Source organism: Cimex lectularius, unplaced genomic scaffold (assembly GCF_000648675.2).
Source record: "Cimex lectularius strain Harlan isolate CLEC.00 unplaced genomic scaffold, Clec_2.1 scaffold36, whole genome shotgun sequence".
Classification (NCBI taxonomy): domain Eukaryota; kingdom Metazoa; phylum Arthropoda; class Insecta; order Hemiptera; family Cimicidae; genus Cimex; species Cimex lectularius.
Genome location: NW_019392648.1, coordinates 1,237,609 through 1,264,336, shown reverse-complemented (window position 1 = coordinate 1,264,336; position 26,728 = coordinate 1,237,609). Strand labels below are relative to the sequence as shown.

The window sequence follows — 26,728 nt, the reverse complement described above, 5'->3', positions numbered from 1 at the left end:
TAGGTATACCGACAGAAGAAATAATGTGCGATTCTGCCTGGAAGAAGAGTTTTTTTGTAAGGGTCTATTTAGAATCTTGCGACTAAGAGAGGAAAAGCCGTCGGCAAGATGCTCATAAAGGAGCCTGGCAAAGCTAGGAGGTTGATATCTGCAGCTAGCCAGTGAGCTATAAAAATAGAGGAGCACAATACATAAGGACTTGTGTCCGCCTCTTTTATCCATATTGGCCGAAAAAAGTTGGTAAAGAGAAGTTTCAATATTTCTATATTTTTACATGATTTCGACCGGATACATGAATAAATGGAGAAGTGTTTTTCGAGCAAATTAATGTATGGTGTGAGAAGGATAGTTAATAATCAAAGTGAATTCCTAAATCTTTAATCACTTCGATTTGGGTGTGTCCAATTGCAAAGTCGGAAATAAGATTATGAAAAATCCGGAGATATTAAAATAAAAAAATGAACAATCGAACATGGATTTTGCTGAAATAATGTGTGGGATGAAGATTTTATTCAGTCCAATAGAAGATAAAACCTAGCCCTAACGAACATTTTTCAACATTGCTTTGGGTGCAAAGTTTTGCTAATCAAATTCACAACAATTTAGAAAAAGTGAGCATTAATAAAAAGCTTGTTTGTTGTTCTTTTATTATTGTATTTTTTTTAAATCATAAAGAAAAAACATTATGGGTAATTACTCTTAAATGTGGGAGACGAAGGGTAAAAAAGGATCGGATCGGATGAACTAGTTTTTGATTGACTAAATTGGCCGGTTTTAAATCCTTTTGTTTCCCGACAAAAGGGTTCATCTGACGGGTGGAGAAGTTTATTAGAAGGGTTGGTAAAACCAGGAGAAGAAATACTCGGAGGAAATTGAAAAATTATATCGTCCTAGATGCGGGCTTATTGTGAGCAATTGGTTGGATGTGTCGAGTCATAACCCTTTACAAAGGTAGAAAATGATTGATGGAATGCCTCCTTTGTTTAGAGGATATATAATAAAAAAGGATTGGCAGATTTAACTTGGGTCAAGTAAAAAAAATTAAAAATTATTACCACTTCTTCATGGTTGGTTAAGAAATCCAAGGAAAAAGCGACACTAAAAAGACTACGCATAGCCCATACAAGAATAACTCACAGGCATCTTCCGGCCTGGAACGAATGTTCGATTTCAAAGTTACAACATTTTTCATGTTAGGTAAGGGAGAACTTAAAGCCAATGTTAAAATCACGATATAGAAAATTGAACTCCTGCATCAGGACAGATTTGAATTTATTTATTAATTCAATCTCTGTACTTTTTAGAAATCTGTGTCAGCCAACAAGAGTGTACTGTGTGAATATGAAAAATAAATTTATTTAGAAACCTTGAGATTCGATCTGGTGTGGTGTAGGTTTCAGAAAACCATTTTCTTTATCGTGTCAACGTTTCGATTGAGATCATCTTCAGGACTCAAAGTGTTTGTCTTCTGTGTAATTGTGCCATTCTTGCGTGTCTTGTCGAGAGTGCCCTCAGAAGATGATCTCAATAAAGATCGAAACGTTGGCACGATAAAGAAAATGTTTTTCTGAAACCTACATCACACCAAACCCCATCTCACGATTTCTAAATAAATATCGATTAACGGTCACTAATCACCACACATGAAAAATAAATTTTATCTTGTAAGAGAATAAAATGTCAGTTGAGATCTTGAAGATTAGTCAACTGTTGTTTAGTCTACTGTTCAAATGTCAGTCAGTCGGCTCGAAGATCCGGCGATCTTGGGTTCGATTCCCATCGCCGTCCCTGGAATTTTCTACTGCCGACTAATTTTTAACTGGCCCCTCTACCAAAAACCATATCAAAATCAAAATAGAAACCCTTTATGATGATTGATTGCCGAATCCTCCGACGCCCCTTTATACTGGTTTATACTTGATTTCATTACTGTCTCTAAAGGGAAAATCTTTCGTTGCCAATCATTCTGATTCGTCGTATCAAAATTAATGAACATTTTTGTACATATAATGTGGGAGGGCTATGAGGCGATAAACAGCTGAAACCATCGCCTGTGCGTTTTTTAAACTGCAGTCATTTGAGCGTCTCGATCTGGTTACTGACTCTCTGGTTTTATATGTATTCTACGGCGATATCCGAAATTGGTAGCCTCTCGTTTGCATCTCAGGTTGTCAATTATCAAATAGAAACGAAAAACATAAATGTATATATTTATAGATGTGCGCATCCGACAACTCACCGGATCAGCCAAACGGGAACCCGAACGGCACGCCACGTCATGCGACACCCAGGAGGACACCAATTTTATGTAACTGCGGTTTATTTTTTGTTGATGAAAATTTGGTTTCAAATACGAACTATTTGTAGAATATTTAATAATTGTGTTACGCACCTACTAAAGTCTAAATGTGCACAAAAACGTTGTTCACCCCTAAAAAATCCCTCTTTTTTTCATTAGAAGAGAAATCCAGCAGGTAAACTTTTTGTTTAGGTAAAATATTTTTCAAAGTCGCAATTTCACTCATAGCTGCCACATTCCGCCTAGGTAGGTAAATATCTACACCCTTTGTTCGTTCTTTATGACTCGTTTAGTTTTGTAAAAACACTTTGGTTTACATTTTTTTTTTCAGTTTTGAGTGATGTGTGTTAGATATTATTATGCTGCATTCAGGAAAAATTGAATAGAAGAGAAAAAAAATAGTTGTAAAACGCCTTGTGAAATTGTTTGTATTCTGACTCTGAACAAAGGAGTAAATTATTTTTAGAATTAATTAATCTTTACGTAAGTATTGGTTGAGATAAAAAAGTCAGTGTCACGAGCGGGATTCGAACCCACGATCTTCGGTTAAATACGCCGCTGCTCTACCACTTGATCTATGACTTCGATCCACTTGGACACTAACTTCCCATCTCAACCCCACCTTTTGAATTTTCCCTCCTTTTTCCCATTTTTCAAATGTCGTGTAATCAATTCGATTCTCGGCGACAAATGAAATGGCCCCGGAGAGCTTTAGTGAAGATATACTTCATTTTACTGATTAAAATCTGAGTTCGTGGTCTGATTGATTGATAGAATTACATGGTTATTTAATTGTCCAGATCATTAATTAAAAAAGGTGTTTTTTGTAAATATAAACGGTAACAGATCGGGTTGTCGGTATCACCTGCCCGTTCGATCAGACGTTACCTCCTCTTAGTCATCCTGACTCTCTCTCTTTCTGTCTCTCACTCTCTCTCTCTCTCTCTCTCTCTCTCTCTCTCTCTCTCTCACTCTCTCTCTCTCTCTCTCTTTCTCTCTGCTCAGTTAAGCCGTTTACAATTTGTTCGTTTTACGCTTTGTAGTTCATATCTGCCTCTTCAATCTGTAATATCGTTCTAATTGTCCGGTTCGTGGCTATTGAACGGGGAGCGGCAGGAAACGGGAAACGTTCTGATCACCCTGCCCTTAATTACTTTCTTGCACTCTAACTTACCTAAGAGTCACTGGACCGATTTGAATTGTCCTCGTGATACCTTTAACCAACCTCTGCGTCCTACTATCTCGACCGTGTATCGATCCTCAAGTGAAATTTCATTTTCGACTTTGGACCAACCCCTCGTCACAAAGCTGTGCATGGCCAGCATGAATTTAGATGCGATTCAAACAGCGTTTTATCGAATCCGATGCAACCTCTGGCTATTCGAATCTACTTTTCTGAAAAGGGGATTGTCCCCTTTCTTGAATTGTTTGAAAACATTGATTTATTCCTCATACTTCTTCATACGATCAGTGTTTCTTCGTCTTTCAATATTTGTTGAGTTACCCGGTCGAATACGGAAACTTTAATTATCTGCTTATAAACAAATCTGAGACTTTTGTTTTACTTGAAATAAGGTTTTGGCGGTATGCATTATGGAAATAATCTCTCAAAGCTTAAAAACTGACTATGTTAAAATGGTTTAATTATATTCATTACCAAAAAAACAACTTTGCTTTTAAAATCTTTCAATTAATTAAGATTTTTAGTTGAGATAAAAAATTCAGTGTCACGAGCGGGATTCGAACCCACGATCGAGGTCACGATAGCTCAAGTGGTAGAGCAGCGGCGGATCTCGCCGAAGATCGTGGGTTCGAATCCCGATCGTGCCATTGACTTTTTTCTCAACAAAAAATCTTAATTAATTGAAAGATATTAATTGGTCAAGCGGACCACGAAACTAGTGAATTTGCTTTTAATATCGATTCTTGGAGCATTGGTGGCTGTAAAAGTTTATGGTGTTGACACGGCGCTCATCACTGTAAGGTAAAGGTCACGGGTTCGAATCCAGGGGCCACGCAACAAAACCTGACAAATGGAATTTTTTCCATAACACTCCTGAGTGTGACGTGAGCTCTGCTGTTGCGAATGTTAAAAAAAAATGATTGTGGCTTGTTGACTCATTTACATATCCTTTGTCCAGTAGATATTAATGGACCACTTGACTTAAAGGGGACAACTATGAAAGAAATGTAATAAAAAATCTATTTTAATGTGTATATCTAACTTCGTTCCTTTATTGACTTTTTTGTATAACTCATGGTGATCCGGCATAGAGTGACTTACTGGGTCCGTCTTCACTTGCGTGTTTGTTAGAACCGTTGCCGGTTCAGCATGATTTCATCGACTCCCAGACAAACACTCATCATCAATTCTCTATATAATCAAAATAAATATCCGATCAACGAAAATGCCCTAAATAACATTTTGTGAATTGCAAGTAATCAATTAATTATACACAATTTTTTCGAACGTAAAAATTTGTGTCACATGCGGGATTCGAACCCCCGACTTTCCACTAAATACGCCGCTGCTCTACCACTTGAGCTACCGCGACTTCGATCACCCATGCCACAAACTTCTCATTTCGACTCCCCGTTTTATTCCGATTGTAAGCAAATCGAACTTTGTGGCAGGGGCGATCGAAGTCGCGGTAGCTCAAGTGGTAGAGCGGCTGCGTATTTAGCCGAAAGTCGTGGGTTCGAATCCCGCATGTGACACAAATTTTTCTTTTCAAACAAATTCTGTATAATTAATTGAGTATTTATATAATTAAGCAAAAGCTGATAAAAATAAGTAAAAAGTTGGAAGTGCAAGTGAGGCTTTTTGAATGCTCTACATGAAATTTTTTTTTTTGACCAAGACACAGTTTTTATCCCGGTTTGATTAACACTTCATTACCTGAGAAATAGTACATATTTTGTTGAATGAATTAGCAAGAACAGTAACATTTCAAAAATCTTTTCAAAATTCATCAAATTTTCATCACGGTAAATATTTTGAATTGTGAGATTTCTCTTTCTTTATTGGGATTGTATCTTTGCTATGGTCATTTTAGACCATGTTGGACTGCCTAATCTCGCTGATTTGCTCTGACGTCTTTACAATGGATTTGTTTCATCATATTTTATTATTTATATTTATAAATCTGACAATCCAAATTTGTTTTTAAGCTATACGATGGCACACATGATGGTTTACCGTTTACCGGAGGGTTTGCATTGTTTGAAGATTAAACTGCCGGAACAATCGAGGATAGACTGACCAGGAAGAGGAAACGACCAAACCACAGGAACTACAGGTAAATACTCGAAAAAATCATGTGTCTAATAATGGCGGCAATAAAACGCCGGCCCACATGCAGATCGTAAATCTAGCAATAAATATTCAAAATGGATTAGCACTAAACGACCGCGTCAACACAATAAATGCGAAAAATCAGTGTCGACGCAGACACATTAGAGCTCGGATGTTACCAATTTGTAAGGATAACAAGAAGAAAGGAACGTATGCGTTACAGGCGACAGTGAAGTATCAAAAGGATGAACTCGTAAGATGTAATCTACTCAGTAAAGATATACTCGTCGTGACATTAGAGGAGAAACTTTCTTGTCGAAGGAGACTGGAGAGCACGATTTGTGGTAAATTGATCCACTCGGATTAGAAGAAGGATGGAAGCGTAAATCACAGCTACTTTTCATCTGTTTAGCCACCCGTTGACGTCCTTACTCTTGTAAAATTGGCGACAATTGCAAAAATACATTGCTTGTCGCATTTATTAATATTAACGTTCTTTTCGCAAAAGCTGCATATTTTAAAATAAACGTATAATAATTATAATTATAGTAATGCATTTTAATGTTTCGGGTCGGCTCCGCCCGGTCATTTCTTGACCCTCCTCCTAACGACATAACTGTGGCCAATACTGAAATAAATAGTAAGGCAAAAAAAAAATTAATACAGTGTGTAACATTTTAAAACATTAGAAATAGAAAGTAAATTAACATAACATAAAATAAAACAAACAAAAATGATATTTTTTTATAAATTACATATTTATTGTTATGCCATTTTGTAAAGAACCAAACATAAAACATCTGAAAGATGGCTCATATCGTATTGTATTTTTTCTGAAGAAATTCAGGAAACGTATAAAAAGCTACTGTGGTGTGGTAGTCCTTAATCTTCATCTCAAATTTTATTGTGGTAAAAAAATATGTTGATATGCAAAGTTTTGTAAAATTTAAATACCAAATAATTAACATTTACATGAATTGTTTATTCTCTTCCTAGAGAGTTTTATTGTTATCTACTATTATTATTATTTTTAACAAAGGTTCGCAATAGCAGAGGTCATATAAACCCTCGGGGTGCCGGTGTTTTTGAAAAAAAAAGCCCATTTGTAAGTATGTCGGGTTCGAATGCAGTGCCACTGGATTCGAACCCTGGACCTTTACCTTACAGAGATGAGCGCCGTGTAAACGCCTAAACCGTTGCGGCCACCTAAGCCCAGGGAGTTTTATAAAAGATCCATTCTCATTATTGTAGCTCCATTATTGTAGTTATGGTCATCCTTTACTTGAGTTATTTTTTATAATTAAAATCTCAAGAGACACTTAAGACTTATTATTTAATAAAATTATAAATACATAAACAAGATAATGTGTGTATTTTTAGTCTTTTAAATGAATTTCTGCAATCGCCATCACAGCCTAACCACAAATGATTTTTATTGACTTTCTTTGGCAAAAGGAAATTAATTTGGATGAAACTGAGTGATCCAATGCTATGGTATGGTATGGTAAAAAAGGGTACTAGGAAGCGGGATTTGCGCTCCACAGGCACTCCAGCCTTCTGGCTTATTGTACCTTCCTACTTCATTAATTCAGTGCAATAGACTAAATACTTCTCCTTAGAAGTATCAGGTGAATGGCCGTCGCTGCTGCAATTTGATTCCCTAAGTTTTTTCCATAAGTTAGGTTAAATCTCCCTAGAGCTGTTGCTTTGCATTCGAAGATGGTATGGCTGTTTCCTCCTCCTCATTACATAATGTGCAAATGGGATCATGGTTGTATATACCCATGTTGTGTAGATGTTTTCTCAGATGCCAGTGACGGGTTAGTAGTCCTACCCTCCTCTAGTTTGGCCATCTCCAGTCTCGGTGAGCGTTGTTTCAACATAAGTTTACTATGTCTAGCGCCGTTAGAGTTTATCCATTCTCCTTTTGTTTTGTTTGTATCCATTCTGCGATGTAGGATTCCATTTTTCTTTTTGTTATCCCAAGTATCGGTTCGGGGCCTATGTATGGTCTTGCAGCTCCTCTTTTGGACAGACTATCTGCTTTCTCATTATCCGAAATTTCCCTGTGCCCTGGCCCCAAGATATCATCAACCAGATCATTGTGGTTCCCCAGCTTTTGGAGATTTTGGATGCAATTCACTGACTAATTTTGATGTGATTCTTTTACATGCTAATGCTTTAAATGGCTGCTTAGCTATCAGATCTTATGAGGATTTACGAATAACATTTTCCGGGCACAAGCATTGATGGCATGTATTTCTGCCTGGTAGACAGAAGTGTACTTCCCTAATGAGTTTGCTTGCTCATGTTTTAGGCTTGTTCAGAAAATGCCCGATCCGGTTCCTTCTTTTGTTTTTAAGCCATTTGTATACCATATCATTGTATCTGATGCTATCCTGTGTTCTTCCTCTCCGTTAGTCCGTTGAGACTTTGTAGGAAGTTGTAAAGAATGTTTTTGGGATCTTATAATCAGTCTTCATTTGAGTGATCCCGTACGAATACTGAATTTTTTTTAAAACTTAATAGATTTATTAAAATATGTAAACTTATTTGCATTATATTTTGAGTGGATTTACAAATGACATGAATCATGTGTCTCGAGAGGAGTTAACAGCCATTGTTGTTCTCCCGACTGTACGCAAAGGACATATCTTCGATTAGTAGGTCTACTCTTCAGTCTGTCCGATGGGATCATAAGGGTGGTTTGGTGGAGGTGACAGGAGTGGAAAATGGAGAATGTTTTGGGGATTGTTTTTTTCACGAAAGGGATCTTGAGGTCTTGGTAGAGAGTGTTGACCTTGACTATAATTCTCAGTACTTTGGATTAGGACGTCTGTATATTTTGGATGTTGGAAGGTTTGACGGTGCACGACAGTTCTACTCCGTAAGTTCAGATTGGTTTAAGTATTACACTGTAAATTGTCAGTTTCGTTGAAACGTTTGTTTAATGCCTGTCGTTCATACTGGTTCCATGTTAGCCTTGAGTCTTACCCAATGTATATATTATACATATTATGCAGGGTGGGCGACCAAGACCCGAGGGGTTAAATGCCTGGGTAGACTCGTACCCCATCCCTAAAAGGTCCGGAACTTGGTCGGCTCACGTGTCCTGCATAAACCTCTTGGACCTGTTCACAAACCCCAAAATTTTGGACCATTTAATCTCGGGGAGTGATTTGGTGATGTCCTCTCCATCAAAGATTTCAAATCTAGACCTAGCACACCCATCACACTCTGCAAGGTAGTGCCTTGCCGTTTCTTCTTTTATTTCACAAAAACGGCAAAAAGGGTCTGGTAAAATACCCATTAAGAAGAGGTGTCTTCTCAGAGGGTAGTGACCCATCAGAATACCTATCAGCCTCCTAATTCCCTTCCTTGAGATAGAGAATAGCCATTTCTTACCCAATGTAGCGGACGCAGTTTGTTTTTGGGATGGAAGTATTATTGAGTAATATCGTACGACAGGTTTTGTTTCGAAAGGTGAATGACTTTAGCTTTCATTAAATTTTGCTAGTAAATATTTGCTCCATTCGGCTAATTGAAGAACATGTGCCTGGTGGTCCTCCGAAGCAATGTGGGATCGGATGAGAGGATAGCACACCTTCTTGTCTGTCTTCGGCTACAGCATACAAGGTGGAGAGAGAAGTTAGAATGTCTACGGTGTAGAGGAGGTAAAGGATTGGCCCAAGTTTGCTGCCCTGAGTACTCCCACTCCCAAAGGACAATAGTTGGAGTATGCCGTTCCTTGATGGAATCTGAAGAATCGTTCGGTTAGGTAGAAGGAAGAATAAGATGGAGGGTTGAATAACTAATATACGCTAGAACACATGCCATAGTAATTGTAACTTGAGTAACATACAATCAAAACTACAAAATAAACGACTCAATTATACAACTATTTTGCGAATCATTTCGAAATACTGCATCGAACATTGATTGGGGTTCAACAAAACGTTCCAAACTTCAACGCATTCAATCCTGCAATCCAAAGTCGTTCGAACCATCGTCAATGCGCCTTTCTATATGTGTAATCTTATCATTCGCAATGACCTTAACATCCAATATGTCCTAGAACAAGAACATTCACAAATATAGTCATACAAACACTCAGAAACCTTTCATCTCGCACCCTTTCAAGTAATCCTCTCGACAGCTCAAGAGTCACTGGCCTCGCGACCTCCTAAGTGACTGTGAAAGTGATCAACGCTAATATATAGAAGGAACCACTGATGACCCCTCATTTTTCTTATTTATGTCTATTGTTTACTTTTCTCTGTCCATTTTGTTTTGTCTGTGTTCTAAAATGCTTTCAAGTTTATTTAACCGCAGCAATTAGCTCAGGTGTAATAAAAAAAATGAATAGAAATATGTTTGGATGTAAGTATAGATAATATATATTTGGTTGTAATGTATTGTTACGAGAAAGGTTTTGAAGCGTATTAGTAAGGACAGAAGCCTGTTAGGGGGCGGGTGTAATTTATAATACAAGGAAGTGTTCAATTGTTACAAAATGGCGCTTAATGACTTATGTATTCGAATCGCTAATATTATTTTAATCGGCCAAAGCGGTGAAAGCGATGCTGGCCACCACTTCGGTCGGTCGTCTCTGGATATTCCTCCTCTTTGGCCCTTCTCCAGGGGGAAAATCTCTAAAACCTATTTAGATAATTCATCACTATTTGAAACCAAAGAGAACTTGTCATCTGGAAAGGGTCTTGGACTCTCGCCACGATAAATTTAGTTAACTGTTTTTCGCAGGGCCGAAAACACAAACGGTCCCAAAAGCATTTCTTGGCCTCTCCGCGGTATGTAACAAATCGTTTAATTTTATTCAAACACTGGCGGCAAACTGAAAAAAATTAAATTTTGGCAGAATGCCGTCTGGCGTGAGTTGTAAAAAAGGACGAGGTTTTCTGCTGGTAAAACGACTCGCCCCTAAAAAAAGGACTATAACTTCTTCCAGGCACTTTTTACGGCCCTGACGGCGATGATAAAATTCCGTTAGTAAAACTACCCAAGTCAAGATTTCAAACAGCATCGACTTTATGAATTAAACAAAGTATCTCATTACTACATACAATTTCTTTATCTGACATATTAAATGTTTCATAACGGTAAATGTTAGCTTTTTACTCAATTTTGGCACAAATTTTATCAAAAATAATAAAAGAAAAATCACTTTTTTATAATAATGTTTAAACAAAAAGTAAGGATAACAGAGAAAGCCATTTAGTACACATATGTGTAACAAATTATAAAACAAACACGTATAACACCACTTGCAATGAAAGTTTTTTTTTTTACTAGTTTAAAATTGTAAACGCCTGTAAATTATGTTTGAATTTTATGGTTACTTCTAAACAACTTATGTAATCGAGATATTTACTGCCAAAAAAACTAAAGAGAGAGAGAGATGAGAGAGAGAGAGAGAGAGAAGGAGAGGGAGAGAGAGAGTAAAAAATGAGAAGCAGAGAAATAAAAAGAGAGAGAGATCGTATGTGTTAGAGAGATAAGAGAGTATGCAATAGATAGATTGATAGAGAAGGAAAGAAAAAAGATAGAAAGAAAGAAAGAAAGAGAGAGAGAGAGAGAGGGAGAGAGAAAGGGAGAAAGAGAGAGAGGGAGAGAAGGGAGTTAAATATATTGACATAATTAGGAAAAGAGAAACAGCGAAAGAGAGAGATCAATAGTTAGATAGAGTGATAAAAAAGGAGAAGAAAAATAGATGGAGAGTGAGCAAATGAGAGGAGAGAGAGAGTGAAAGAAAATGAGAAGAAAAGAAATAAGGAGAGAGAGCTTACGTGATAGAGATAAAAGAATATGCGAGATAGATAGAGAAAGAAAGAACAAAAGATAGAAATCAAGGGAGAGAGAGAAGAAAGGAGAGGATGGGATGGGAGAGGAGGGGAGGAGAGAGAGACAGAGAGAGAGGAAGAAAGAAAGAGAAGGGAGATAAATAGATTAGAAAGAGGGGCGGGAGAGAGAGCGAAAGAGAGAGATCAATACTTAGATAGAATGATAGAGAAGAAGAAGGGAGAGGGATAAAGAAAGAAAGAAAGAGAGAGCGAAGGAAGGTGAGTGAGAGTGAGAGAAAGATTAAGACCGAAAAAAAGCATGCCAAAATAAAGAAAGAAATAAGCCAAAATGTGAGAGAGCGGTGAGGATGAAGGAAGAAAGGGAGAGACTTTCAACAATTTGACAGGCGTACATTTCCTTTTCTATTACTGTGAATTTATTAAGAAATTGGCTACATAATTATTTTTCATTGATAAGTTATTAGATTTAATTTTAAACCAAATTTAAACAGTTAAGTTTTTTCTGGTTAAATTGCAATATTTTTTATCAAAGAATGATAGAGTTCTGACAAAAATGACAAAAATACATAAACATTATTATCACTTATAACCAGTAGGTCTAAGGTCAGGATGTATTATTTATTTTATTCACTAATTTCGTGGTCCGCTTGACCAATTAATATATTACAATTAATTAAGGTTTTTAGTTGTCATGAAAAAAAGTTAATGGCACGGGCGGGATTCGAACCCACGATCTTCGGCTAGATACGCCGCTGCTCTACCACTTGAGCTATCGTGAGATCGATCCACTCGGACACTACCTTCCCACCTTCTGAATTTTCCCTCCTTTTTGCCATTTTTCAATTAACAAGGTGGGGTTGAGATAGGAAGTTAGTGTCCGAGTGGATCGATCTCACGATAGCTCAAGTGGTAGAGCAGCGGCGTATCAAGCCGAAGATCGTGGGTTCGAATCCCGCTCGTGCCATTGACTTTTTTATTTCAACTAAAAATCTTAATTAATTGTAATTTATTTATTTTGTCAATATTCTGTTTTAGATCCATTTAATAGACTCCGACACAGGACCATAAAACCTAGATGAGGTAAAATTTCTCTATGGCCTCCGTAGATTAACCACGTAGATTCCAAAATCAGCTTCGCCCGGACTTGTGTTTTGGCAAATCAAAATAACTAGGAATTCTACGATTTATTTGTCGAAAAATCCAATTAATAGAAGGGCTTTCCAACATGCCGAACAATTATTTATATATTTACTACTTTTAGACGGTTTTTATGATAAAGTTTATAAACAGCCTCGTATTCCTGCGATGCGATTGGGGGGCCTACGCTTTGTTTCCCCTGGTTTAATCCAGTAAATCCGGACCGAGTCGGTCCTACGTATCATTAGTAACCATGAAAGCGGTTACTCGGATTAAATTAAAATTCCCATTCGACCGAATTGATATTATCACGAGTCGAATAACATTCACCTTATTTACTTTGTATTTGTCCGTTCGGTGCATAATTTGCCCCGTACGGGAGTCCCATTAATAAAATCGTGCCCGGTGATTTATCCACAACACTGGCCAACTTCTAAAAACCCGGCACAACTCGTACCATAACTCATCTGGAGCGGCACTAATGTCTAATGGTTCAAGCCTTTTCTACGTGGAGCACAACATGAAAAATCCGCTTATCTGCTCTAACGCAGAAGATGGTAGTCGATTTGTTTCTTTTTTCTGCGTGGTGGTACTTTAATTCTCTACAAACACGGACATCTCCATGGACTTTGGATTGGTTGTAGAAAGACGCCTTTGCATTTAGATAATTAAACGGAATGCAAAAATAGAGTTATTTTCAGAAATAATCATTTTCTCTAAGTGCTTTTAGAGTGTACTGTCCTTTCGTATATTTTATATTTCTATAATGTACATAACTTTAAATCCCGCTACTGAAACTAACTTTTTCATTAAAAAAAAATAATAATAATATTTTTAACGAGGATTCGCTACATCATTGGTTATATCAACCCCCGGGGTGCCGGTGTTTTTGAAAAAAAAAAAAAAAAACATTTATAGGTATGTCGGAGTCTGGAGATTTACTAAAGATTTTAATTGAAATCTATATTTATTGTTCGCAGATGAGTCAAAATTAAAGTTATTTACATTTTAACTAGCAACAATAATTTAATTAATAATGTGTGGTGATTAGTGACCGTATGTCGATGATTATTCGGAAATCGTGAGATGCGGTTTGGTGTGATCAGGTTTCAGAAAAACATTTTCTTTATCGTGCCAACGTTTCGATCTTAAATGAGATCATCTTCAGCGCTCAAAGTGTTTGTTTTCTGCGTAATTGTGCCATTCTTGCGTGTCGGTTGAGAGTGCCCGAAACGCAAGAATGACACAATTGCTCAGAAAACAAACACTTTGAGCCCTGAAGATGATCTCAATAAAAATCGAAACGTTGGCACGATAAAGAAAATGTTTTTCTGAAACCTACATCACACCAGAGCGCATCTCACGATTTCCGAATAATTAATTAATAATAGTGAGCTGGATTACAAAGTACAGAATGTTCAACATAGAAATGAAATTGTAAATTTTTATGCAATTAATAGAAAGAAAATTTTAGGTCGTAAGCCTAATATCGAAAAATTATGTTTTCGTAGAATGAGATAAAGTAAATTTTTGTGAGATTTTTGAATAGCTAAGTAGCAAAATTATGTTTAAATTTATACAATACTGTCAATATGCTTGTCATATAGGTACGAATGAGTAGGAAAATAAAATTGCTGGCGTATCTCTCTTTTCAACTTTATTATTTAAAAATTCCAATATATTTCGTAGTCCGATTGACCAAATAACTACTTTCAATTAATTAATCTTTATGTAAGGTATTGGTTGAAATGAAAAAGTTGGGGCGTCGGTTTAGGCGCTGACACGGCGCTCATCACTGTAAGGTAAAGGTCCCGGTTCGAATGCAGGGCCGCTGGATTCGAACCCGGGACCATTATCTTACAGTGATGAGCGCGTATCAACGCCCAAACCGTTGCGGCCATCGACACCCCAACTTTTTCATTCATGGCTCCCTTTTTTGGCCAACATGTCAATTTTTTCGTTGCCTCTATGCCCCGAATGTCCAGGGACCCAAGCCAGGGTGTCGCTGGCTTTCAGGGCCTCCGTGCATTTCCAAACACTCTTTGCTTTCGCCTCGCATCAGGCTAAGGCCCTGAGAGCATTGTATATAAGATTGTATTTAAGATGAGTGTGTGAATAGGTTTGGTTTAGAAACTGATTGCGTTAGGGCTGAAATGACATCAGCCGGAGCCCAACCACGGTGGCTGGAAGGGTAAAACTGAGGTATGACTCTGGGCTGCCAATACCAGGAATGACTCTCGAGGCCTGATTGTAGGAAAGCTGGAATTTCCGATGTACCGCGGGAAGTCATAGGCTAAACTGTACATTCACGTATATATTCCTGTCCAGATTTTAACTTATATAAATAAATAATTCACTAGTTTTCGTGGTCCACTTGAACAATTAATATCTTTCAATTAATTAAGTTTTTTAGTTGAGACTTGAGATAAGAAAGTCAGTGTCACGAGCGGGATTCGAACCCACGACCTTCGGCTAGATACGCCGCTGCTCTACCCCTTGAGCTATCGTGAGATCGATCCACTCGGACACTAACTTCCTACCTCAACCCCACCTTTTGAATTTTCCCTCTTTTTTGCCATTTTTCAAATGTGTAATCTATTTGATTCTCGGCGGCAAATGAAATGGCCACGGAGAGTTTCAGTGAAGGTATACTTCATTTAGACTTATTAAATTTACTAGTTTCGTGGTCCGCTTGACCAAGTAATATCTTTTAATTAATTAAGGTTTTTAGTTGAGATAAAAAAGTCAGTGTCACGAGCGGGATTCGAACGCACGTCGTTCTGCTAGATACGCCGCTACTCTACCACCTGAGCTATCCTGACTTCGATCTACTAGAATACTACTTACTTATACTAAATAAATAATATTTAGTACACGAATTTTGCGCTTTTTACTTTATAATAAAAAATCGCAACTTTATTTTTTATTTGTTAAGCAAATATAAGTTTCTCCTTAGAAGCGTTTCGGCTTGTCGCATCAGTAGACAGTGTTAGTAATGCAACTTTAAACGGAAAATGGACTATAAATGTCAAAAATATGCATGTTCCAAGATCGGCATCAGGTAAGTGCATAGACAGTTCATTGTTCAATTGGACGACCAAAATATTCAAATTCTTTAAGCATTAGTTCGAATATCTCTCGGTTCGGGGATTTAACACTAAGAGATTTTTAGTTATAATTGTTTTACGAATAAAGTTATATTTAACGACAAAATATTGTTATCAAGAGCAGTTTGGTCGTTTTATCTGGAAGATCGTCCAATTTAGTACTCACGTCAAAACATTTCCACCCTTTATCTTTTAACACTATTTTCATCTTATAAATATGTATGTTAGGCTACGGTCGTTAGGTTTTAAGATAAGTCATTAAGCCGTGTTATTTTATTTAAGAGAGTTTTAGTTGTAAATTTATTTCACGGATTCGAATTTATTATCTGGATGATTCACAAACGGAATATCTAAACTAATCAGATTATATTGCTTGAAAGTATTCAATGAGTACCGATTTACGAATAGTTATGAGTTCTAGAGGATCTAGCTACCGACCGCTCGTCCAGATTGAAAATATAAAAATTTCTTTCAGTTAAAATTAGTCTATTTGGAAGAAAAATCGAAAAACTGTCATTCGCAAAAAATCATGGAAAAGAGAGTCGGAGGAAAACTTTTAGCGAATCAATGTAATAAAGTGACAACCCTTATTTCTCTCCAACTCAGTTACCCGGTTTCCAAAAGTGGCGATGTAACTCGATAAATTCTTTCTCAACAAGGTATGTTCACTCTCCTTTTCCAACCCCTTTAAAATATTTTCATTTTTTTTTTTTTAAATTCGGGTCTCGGCTGAACTGGTTTGTAAAAGGATTACACAGGTTATAACGGAAAATGAGAAAAATCGCGAAAAGAATTCGAACAGAACGGTTGAAATTCGGCGAACCGGATATAATTCGCGTATGTACTTGCCGGTCGTATCGATTGCGTCCAACATCTTGACTGCCTCGTGAAATCACAATACGGCCGTATGCAAATTGACTGGACAGGTTACGGGCGGTCAAAACGGCCCAGGGCCTTTTCGCGTTTCCGGAGGACGTTTAATTCAATCGGTTTGTTTTTATATTTTCGCCCTGTTCATCCGAAGAAAGCGGAACGGCCACTTTTACCGTTATTTTTGAGTGTAAGCGGCGGTGAGTGTACAGCATTTGCGTAACCGTGTGGTCGCGTCCGTATTCCGTTAACAAACAAGAAAAACAAAGAGGCGAATGCGGTTTGGTACTAATACAACGCAAAGAAACCCACTCGACGGTTCCTTTTGCGGTATACTTATTCAAAAATGATATTTTGTCTTCTCTTTTCTTCTACATCGCAAGAGAAGAGCCCCAATTAAAGTTTATATATAAATATGAAAGAATTATTAAATTTACGACTCTTGGCTTTATACCACATGCATTAATTATGAAACTTTATATTAAACAAATAATAAAGAAATAGTTTCGATAAATTGAATATATAATCTTCATGTTTTATGTTCATTTGGTCAGGTGTTTAATCTCAGCGTAATGAACTAATCCTCCAGGTATGCAAATCGAAGGACATGCCGTATCTTTTGAAATTTTGGATTTACCTGCGACTGGCGAGAGTTTTCTCATGACGCACCATCTCGATTTCCACTGGAAAAGGGGTAAAAATTTTTTTTTTAAATTCCTCATAAAAATCATATTGGCACAGTGGACGACCTATAGTTTTGGTCCTCACCTTTTTGCCGTCGCGGAATTTCACGGATCCTTCGATGACAGTGTTGTAGTCGACCATTTTTTTCCCTCTTGTTCAACGGCACTTGTTCATGACGAATTGTTGAGATCGCGAAATACGGCGAAGTTTCGACGGGCCGACGACCGTCGATCCGCGTTCCCGGTTTCTACCCGACTGAAGCCGACCCGCGGAGGGTGCCGGGCGAGGGTCGGGCCTCGTGGCCGGCCCGACAACTAAACGGTCGGCCGCCTCAAACATACAACCCATAACCGATTTGTTGCCATTTATCAATCATATGCTTTTTTTAATCAATCAAATTGTCGAGAAATTTGTACCTAGTTGTAGAAACGGTTTTTAACATCTTTACGCTTTTTTTAAAGAAATTTCCTGCGACCGGGTTTACTATGTACTTAATGTTTAAATTGCCTTTACTTCCCATTTAAAACAAATAAATGGCGTTTTAAGTTCAAGTTTTAAGTTTTAAGAAGTGATGAAGTTTGTTCGTTTCCATACATCCTGGTTGATTTGATTTCCGGTTTTGTTTGTCAGATGTAGGGATGAGCATCGATGGTAGGTGACCGATGTTCGACGTTTTCAACATCGATGTTACTGTGTCTATGTTTTTTGGTCATCGATAGTGGGCTGTCGATGTTTTATAAACTTTTTCAGTTTTTCCCAATTTCCACTTTTGTGAATAGGGAATGACCCATATTCTTCGGATATGAAAGTGTTCTATCAGGAGTTGTTCGATTTGTTGCCTTAGTGGCACATCTTTTTCCTCTGAATGATTATTTTCCAAGCTGGACAGATTATTTGAAAAACCAGAAATCGCGTAGAGGATAAATTGGCTTTAAAGCTACTTTTTTTTTTTTAATTTCGTTCCGGAGAAGATGTGGTAGTGTTTCATTGTAAAATTGGGATACATTAATTCTAATAAATTAATAATATGGTTGATTTTAGTTACGTACATGTTAAACCTTTACCTTTTTTGAGCAAGCGACAGGAATTGGGCTTGGGTGGATTATGGATATTTTCAAAAGTATCGAAGAAAAACAGGAAGGTATTTTGAATAAAATTCACAGGCCCAAAATACTTTAACTTCATTTAAAAGGTACATAGAGATCTATATACAACTATAAATGAAACCAAAGGCAAAAATAATTCCTAATAAATGTTATTAAAAAAATAAACATATTTTTAAAAAATCAAGTTCCTAATAAAAGTTCAGAAATGGCGAAGTTTGAAAAATTAGCTTATGTTTCTAAAGTGGCACATATAAATAATATTTGCATATGAAAATAATTTGTGGTTTGGATAATGAATACTCAAAAAAACATCGATGACATATTTCACAAAATTCATTGATTTGTTCTTTTTTTGCTAAGTTTTTAGCAATTATTTTTTATCGAACTTTACTATATTTCTTTTAATAAAACCATCATAAAAATGACGTTTGTGTCATTATCACTTGCACTATCTACGTAGGAGTCTCGCAGCCATCATCTATTCGGTCGGGGAGGAGGGTTCGAGGGAATTCTTCAGGATGTGAGTTTTTGGATATGTTGATGTACGGTGGTTGGGAGGGTATAGAGCAATTTTCGATAACGGCAGTGGATTTCGTTGTGAAAATATTTAGGTCTGTATATGTAGTTACATAAAATAGAGCATCAAGGATTCTTCAGAAGATTAAGGAATGGGCAGTTTGCGTTGGTGAATGTTGTAAGGTTTGGGTGAATATCGCACTTCAAGTCCTTAAGTCCATCCCGGCTTAACTAGGGTGATATAAAGCGGCCTTTTATTTTTGACAGGCAGGTCAGAGCGTTTGTCAAGACGTCGTGCAAGAGCTTCGTATCGTGTCATATCCTCCTTTCAGTCGGGTGAGAATTCCACGTCAAGCGTTTGCCGATGTACAGTCCTAGGTACGGCACCTTGTCCGCAGTTGGGAGGGGAATATTATTTAAGTAGACAGGAGGGGAGATCATTTTACAGAGAGTGAAAGAAACGTGGGTGAGTTTGTCTGGGTAAAATTTTATTCTTTTATTTTCACTCCAAAACTCTGATAGTCTGAGGCATTGATCGAGGTTTAGATGGAAATGACAGGATCGGAGTTACTAGAGAGAATTGCTGTATCGTCTACAAATGCGAGTATGGTGGTATTTCAGCTGTGTACACCTGGTATAGTGCGGGGGCCAGAAGGGTACTCCGAACACCATTATGGATAGGGAAATATGTAGTCACCTTCAGTGGCTCGGATAAACCGGTCAGTGAGTAACTGTGAAATTAGGTCGAGGGAATGATTCTCTTGAGCATGAACAGGAGCCCGGGTGCCAAACCTGATCAGAAGCATGGCTTACGACAAGAAAGGCCCCCAAATAATACTGCCCAATCTCAAGGGAAGAGGATGCAATATATACCACGGTGTCACAATTGGACAGTAGAGAGGCGGTTGCGAAATCCAAATTGATTATATTTTGAGAATTTAGAAAAATTCTTTTCAATAGGGGCTTTTCTAAAATTTGATCCTAATTGGGTAGTAGACTTGTGGTTTTTCGTACAGGGAACATTCGGATTGATGAGTTGTTGCAAACTGTAGTAAGTTGTACGAAAAACAGACTGAAGTAATTAACAAATTAAACACTATATTCAAATAATCTTTTTATGTTAGGTTTTGGTTGAAATGAAAAAGTCAGTGCCACGAGCGGTATTCGAACCCAGGACCTTCAGCTAAATACGCCGCTGCTCTACCCCTTGAGCTATCGTGTCTTCGATCCACTCGGACACCAACTTCCCATCTCAACCCCACCTTTTGAATTTTCCATCCTTTTCGCCATTCAAAAGGTGGGGTTGAGATAGGAAGTTGGTGTTCGAGTGGATCGAGGTCACGATAGCTCAAGTGGTAGAGCAGCGGCGTATCTAGCCGAAGATCGTGGGTTCGAATCCCGCTCGTGCTATTAACTTTTTTCATCTCAACTAAAAACCTTAATTAATTGGTCAAGCGGACCACGAAATTAGTGAGTTTAAAATAAGTATAACAAAATTTCCTTATGGACATCTACCATAAATATCAGCATTTTTGGATTATATATATATTTTCTAAAGACCAGTTTGGACCTCTGGAATATAGGTTATGTATAACACTGTCCATTCAAATTAAAATAATGTTAATTTGGTAGTAGCTTCTATTAAAAGGTTGTCTTAGCATTTCCTTGATAGTTACGCATTAATATGATAGAACAGTGACGTTTTAATCAAGAGGTTAACTAAATAATGTCCAGTTAACATTTTTCGTCTAAGTTTAGATCCGTTAGTTTTTGATAAAATAACATCGATTGATCGAAGGGCACCAATAGTCAGTTTCTTTGGTCAAAAGTCAATTTTTGTAGTTTCACATGTCAAAGGTTTTCTAACTACAAAGGATTTGTGCAAAGATTACACCAATCGTCCCGATTAGGTAATGTATTTAATTCTAGGACCACGATGGTCGAATATTTAGGGTGTCGAGGTTTCAATGCTTGCGTTTCTGGGTTCGTATTCCGACATAGCCCATGGGATTTTAATTGAGAGTGGTATGAAAAAAATATTTTAAAGAGATTTTATCTCAACTGAAAACCTTAAAAATTAATTGTAAGATATTAATTGGTCAAGCGGACCACGAAACTAGTGAATTTAATAAGTTTAAAATGAAGTATACTTCACTAAAGCTCTCCGTGGCCATTTCAATTGTCGCCGAGAATCAAATTGATTACACGACATTTGAAAAATGGCAAAAAGGAGGGAAAATTCAAAAGGTGTGGTTGAGATGGGAGGTTGGTGTTCGAGTGGATCGAGGTCACGATAGCTCAAGTGGTAGAGCAGCGGCGTATCAAGCCGAAGATTGTGGGTTCGAATCCCGCTCGTGCCATTGACTTTTTTATCTCAATTGAAAACCTTAATTAATTGTAAGATATTAATTGGTCAAGCGGACCACGAAACTAGTGAATTGTAAAGAGGTTTGATCTCTCTTCCAATCCACCCAACGGTCAGTTGTTCGTTAAACATTTGTACTGCAGGAATTACTTAGATCCAACATATGACTTCCTGTATTGCGAATAGTTAAAGCGCGTCTAGCGATTAGATTGTTGTAGAAATGCAAATATTGTGAAACTTGAACATGAGATTTACTCTTGTGGTCTGCGGGGTTATAAACCTATTGTTTAATAGTTACCTATCATCCTAGTCACCCTATCCTCGTTTATTTCTTGGTGGTTCAGACACGCTTCGGCATTTCGTCATCTTCAGTGTTTGCGTGAGTTTTGTAGATGGACAAGCACTCAAGATGGGGGGGGGGGAAGTCGAACGCGTCTGAACCAAACTTGAATCAATCTTGAACTTTTGCTGGTATAACATTTTCAATATCTTCACTAATTTCGTGGTCCACCTGACCAGTTAATATATTACAAGTAATTAAGGTGTTTAGTTGNGAGATGGGAAGTTGATGTCCGAGTGGATCGAGGTCACGATAGCTCAAGTGGTAGAGCAGCGGCGTATCAAGCCGAAGATCGTGGGTTCGAATCCTGCTCGTGCCATTGACTTTTTATCTCAACTAAAAACTTTCAGTATCGTTTACTTTTGCTTGTACAAATGATTGACTGCATTGACACTAATATAATAAATGTACTATTTGATGCTATTTCTCCCCACCTGAACATTTGACATACTAACTTGTCTACTTGTCTTTGCAACGAGTGGAGATCTAGCTTTGGAGACTAAATATTTTATAATAACTTTTTGTACACATGGGCATAAAATGTTACACAGGCCTTTGAAAATATTTCCAAGCGGTTCTCCGTTCACCCTTGTTTGCCGAGGAGGATAACAGTAGCTTTTATCTGTTTGGCTCTAACGAGAGGGGCCAAGATTAATGCCCCATGAGAAGCTCTAAGTCAAAAGTCTAAAGGGGTGAAAACGGCCCACGCGGAAGGGTTGGAAATTTCATTGTTCCAACGGAAGTCGTCGTTTGGTCGTGGTTCAGATCAAGCCGGACCGTTTAATGAAATCGATACCCCCGGTCGCAAACAATTTGAGATAATTCCGCTGGGAAAGGCGACAGGTTTTTCATAATTTACTCCGCTGCCGTCGAGGACGAGGAAATTGAATTGGCCTCCAGGTTTTTTTTTTAGGTCGGCGATGGAATTGATTGTGCGAGGCCAATGAAATGAAAATGACAGTAATAAAGTTAGCTCGGGAGACAACGCTCACGCTCTGGTTCAGTCAAATGAAACAATTCAGAAAATATGTGGAATGTTTGAAAGTAGAATTTTGTATTTATGTTAGACCTGAAACATAAGTCAGTTTTAGTTAATAGCCATAATATTTTCATATTCATCGCTATCAATTACAAACAAACTATTCTCAAACTTCATTAAAGATCGAATTAAAAATCAATGAAAATAAAATATGAAGAAAGAACAAAAGTAATAAAATCACCCTTTGCGTCCATAGGATAAAATTTTTGAACACCTTACATCAACCATAGACACTTTTGAAACCAAAAAGTTTATTATGTGCTGTGTCTTGATATCAGACAAGATTTTGACCACCAATGGTCATCAGTACCCATAATTAAATTAAAGCCTAAGAAGTCGGCAGTAAACCTACACAAAGCTCAAAGCACTACTAACGTCATCCGTAACTTGTAACCTGCACAAAGTAACTAAGCAACACACTTTGTTTCTGAGCACCTAGCTTGTCACCTCCGGTGTGGCCTTAGCCTAAGGGGCACTGCCCTCTCATGGTACTGTTGTTCGTGGTACGCCGCTGTACCTCCGTTTTGTTGCACAACTGTCCAACTATAACTCCACATAGCGATCTGAGAAGTCTAAAACCGAAAAGACCTTCTGGTTCTTCGTAACAATTCTAATCTTCGTAAATCTTCTAAATCTTCGTAATTAAATTTGTCTTAAATACGGAGATCAGATTGAAAAAGATGATTCGATCGGTTTCTCCTAACTATCTATCCGAAGCCATCATTAATGCTATAAAAATTAGTCTAGTTCTTCATATATTAAAAGAACGCTTATTAAATACTTAATATCCACAAAGGAGTTATCTAAACCGAAGTTAGGTCCTCCAAAGCTCGCTCTCTCTTCATAAAAATCTAAAACAAGTCTAGCACACTGTTCTCCATTTTTGTAACCAATAACTACCGCATTTAAAATCCAATTCGTAACTCACCACTGGGCAATGATCAGTCTTCACTAATTTTAAACTGGCTCGTGACTGAGGGATGGACACATTTTGCGCAAGATCCAGCGTCACCCTACGCCAATCCGACGTGCAATTTGCATCTTTTATCCACGCGAGCATTTACGTGACGTGACGCAGCGCTACTCTACTCTACGCAACGTGTTGCAGCCAATACACCCCACTGTCAAGATTTTCGTCGAGCAGTGTCCGGTGGTTTGACCCATCCTTTCCGAAATTAATAAAAACCAAAAATAGTCCAAGCCCTTTCCAATTTGTCCAAATCATTAAGGAAAATGCATGTGCAAAATCTGTCAGGAACAATGTACAAAATCGAAAGATATGGATGAAATGTGTGGTGATTAGTGACCGTTAATCGATAATTATTCAGAAATCGTGAGATGCGGTTGGTGTGATGTAGGTTTCAGAAAAACATTTTCTTTATCGTGCCACGTTTCGATCTTTACTGAGATCATCTTCAGGGCTCAAAGTGTTTGTCTTCTGTGTAATTGTGTCATTCTTGCGTGTCGTGTCGAGAGTGCCGGGGTTACATGTATCTCTTCTGTAATTGATGCTGCTTTGATTGAATATAAAAAATATATTTTGCATTGTATAAATTCACTTTTCCACATCCTAAATGTATTTGTTAAATGTAAACAATGTTTGCAAATCCCGGGCCCTGAAGATGATCTCAATAAAGATCGAAACGTTGGCACGATAAAGAAAATGTTTTTCTGAAACCTACATCATACCAGACCGCATCTCACGATTTCTGAATAGATATGGATGAAGTTGATATGTTTCACTTGTGCTTGAAAAAAAAAACTGCTGCTTGTTCCATGCAGATATTCAAATTTTTGTTTCATCATCCGAAAAAACATGTGAAATCAATCAGGATTTTCTTCCATTTTTAAAATATAAATCAAGTCAATCAAGTGTCAACTCAAGTAATGACCGGTAGCTACCTTTTTGGTAATACCGCCTGTTTGCGACCCTGTAGGGACTCTACGTAGGGCTTTCATCCCCATCGCAGTTTTCCCATTTTTCGTTTCTTAAGCTTTTTCTTTAAAGGGGGTTCTCGAGTGTCCAAAGAAAAGATGTATTGCCTCTAATTTTACATATTTTTATTTGAATTTGAAAAAAGGAGAGAAAATTCGAGAGGTAAAGTTGAGATGGGAAGTTAGTGTCCGAGCGGATCGAAGTCACGATAGCTCAAGTGGTAGAGCAGCGGCGAATTTAGCCGAAGATCGTGGGTTCGAGTCCCGCTCGTGACACTGACTTTTTTGTCGAACAATACCTTTCATAAATATTGATTAATATAAAATTATAGTTCAGGTCTACTAGAACCAACGAAAATTTGAGGATAAGTCAATTTTTTAAACATTGTATTATCGTTCAAGATATCTTGAACTTGATCTAAGTATTTCATTTTCTTTCTGAAAATTTCAAATTAACCAAAATCCATTACAAGATATATTAACGGTGGGCGATAGTTGCTAGTCGGTGAACACACGACAGGTATTGGCTTAACATGAACATGAAATATATATTTATACGACTTGAAACTACCAAATCATTGAAACGTCAGTGATTAAATATTAGCAATATTTAACAATTAATTAAGGTTTTTAGTTGAGATGAAGAAAAGCTAATGGCACGAGAGGGATTCTAACCCACGACGGGGTTGTGATGGGGAGTTGATGTCCGAGTGGATCGAGGTCACGATAGCTCAGGTGGTAGAGCAGCGGCATATCTAGCCGAAGGTCGTGGGTTCGAATCCCTCTCGTGCCATTAGCTTTTTTTCATCTCAACTAAAAACCTTAATTAATTACGTTGTATTAATTGGTCAAGCGGACCACGAAAGATTATTACTATAAGATAGTAAGGCCATAATCAGACACGGCGCTCATCACAGTAAGGTAAAGGTCCAGGGTTCGAATCCAGCGGCCCTGCATTCGAACCGGCATATTTATAAATAGGTTTTTTTTTCAAACACCGGCACCCCGAGGGTTGGTATGCTCTTGCGAACCCTCGTTTTAAATAAATAAATATTTAAATAAAAAATTAAATTAAAATAAAAAAATAAAAAAGGGACCATCACCACCAACCGGAAGCATATTATTTATTTTCTAATTATTGTGTACTACATTTGTAGTATTGTATTCTTTGTTTTAATTAGCTAAATCAATGTAAATCAACTGTGTTTTAATAAGAGGACTGATTCATTCTTCTGTTTTCGGTCTGACAGGACAGCTCATCGAATTGGTTCTACCATCGCGACTCCCAGATCATCAACCTTTCACTTCTCCCGGCGAGCCGTCTTCCATCATCGACGAATACCGGTCGACTATCGTTAGCTGCCGGTCATCGCACCCATCAATCATAAGTTTGACTTTGTGATGTGATCGTTCTTTCTTTGGTAACTTATGTTTTCATAGTTTTTTTTTTAATTTATCACACTTTCACCGACAAGGACCAACATTGGATTTTGCTGTACGTAATATAATATTGTAAATCTCACTTCGGCTTTTTACAGTGATTGGTTCTTCTTCGAAGATAATTTAAAATGTAAACCAAGTATTTAGAATGCGAGAGCATTTTGAAATTAAATTTTCTAAAAGGTATATAAAAACAGGATACCTATAGAGCAAGGAAGCCGAATTACACCAGTAATCAGTTGTCGACGGACAAATACGTTGTAAAAATACTGCTCGAAACGTGACTGGCGAGGTTATTTTTTTTTGGTCAGGGGGGACCGTTTATGCATTCAGACGAAATAAAAGGCGTACGGAGTAGTATTTGCCATGCTAACTTCGTCCTCCGATACCAGCTGTCTTAGGTCGAGATTGCTTTTACTGAAAAGGCTGTGCTTTTTAAATGAGCACTCGAGGGAATGCGTGGGAAATCCTTTCGTTGCATTCCAGTGGCAAAACACTCCGATTTCGCCCAAATATACTCAAATATGACGGAGTTTTTAATGTCAAACAGAACTGGAATTTGATCAAAACGTTACACCTGAAAATGAGTAACGGCATGGCGAATAAATAGTCAAATGCTTACATTTCTGTTCGAATGAGCCGAGTAGATTTTCCGGAAAGGTTTTCCCCCGATTCCGTACCGCGTGAGTCGTGAATATTTCAATATCATTACTGTGGAGTTGACCATAAAAGTTCAAAGCCTGCCTCTCTATGCTCAAAACGTCAACCTGTCATCT

General features: G+C 37.6%; 1 protein-coding gene and 1 long non-coding RNA gene across 2 annotated transcripts in view; both read right to left on the bottom strand.

Moving 5' to 3' along the window:
- LOC106668392 overlaps window positions 1-26,728 on the bottom strand; it is a 561,179-nt gene that overhangs the window by 162,630 nt on the left and 371,821 nt on the right. The gene's annotated exons all lie outside the window — the stretch shown is intronic.
- Window positions 17,032-17,728, bottom strand: LOC106668475. Its single transcript, XR_001340753.2, has 2 exons — window positions 17,296-17,728; window positions 17,032-17,210 (listed from the first exon to the last, which is right to left on the bottom strand). It is a non-coding gene; the product is annotated as an uncharacterized LOC106668475 (long non-coding RNA).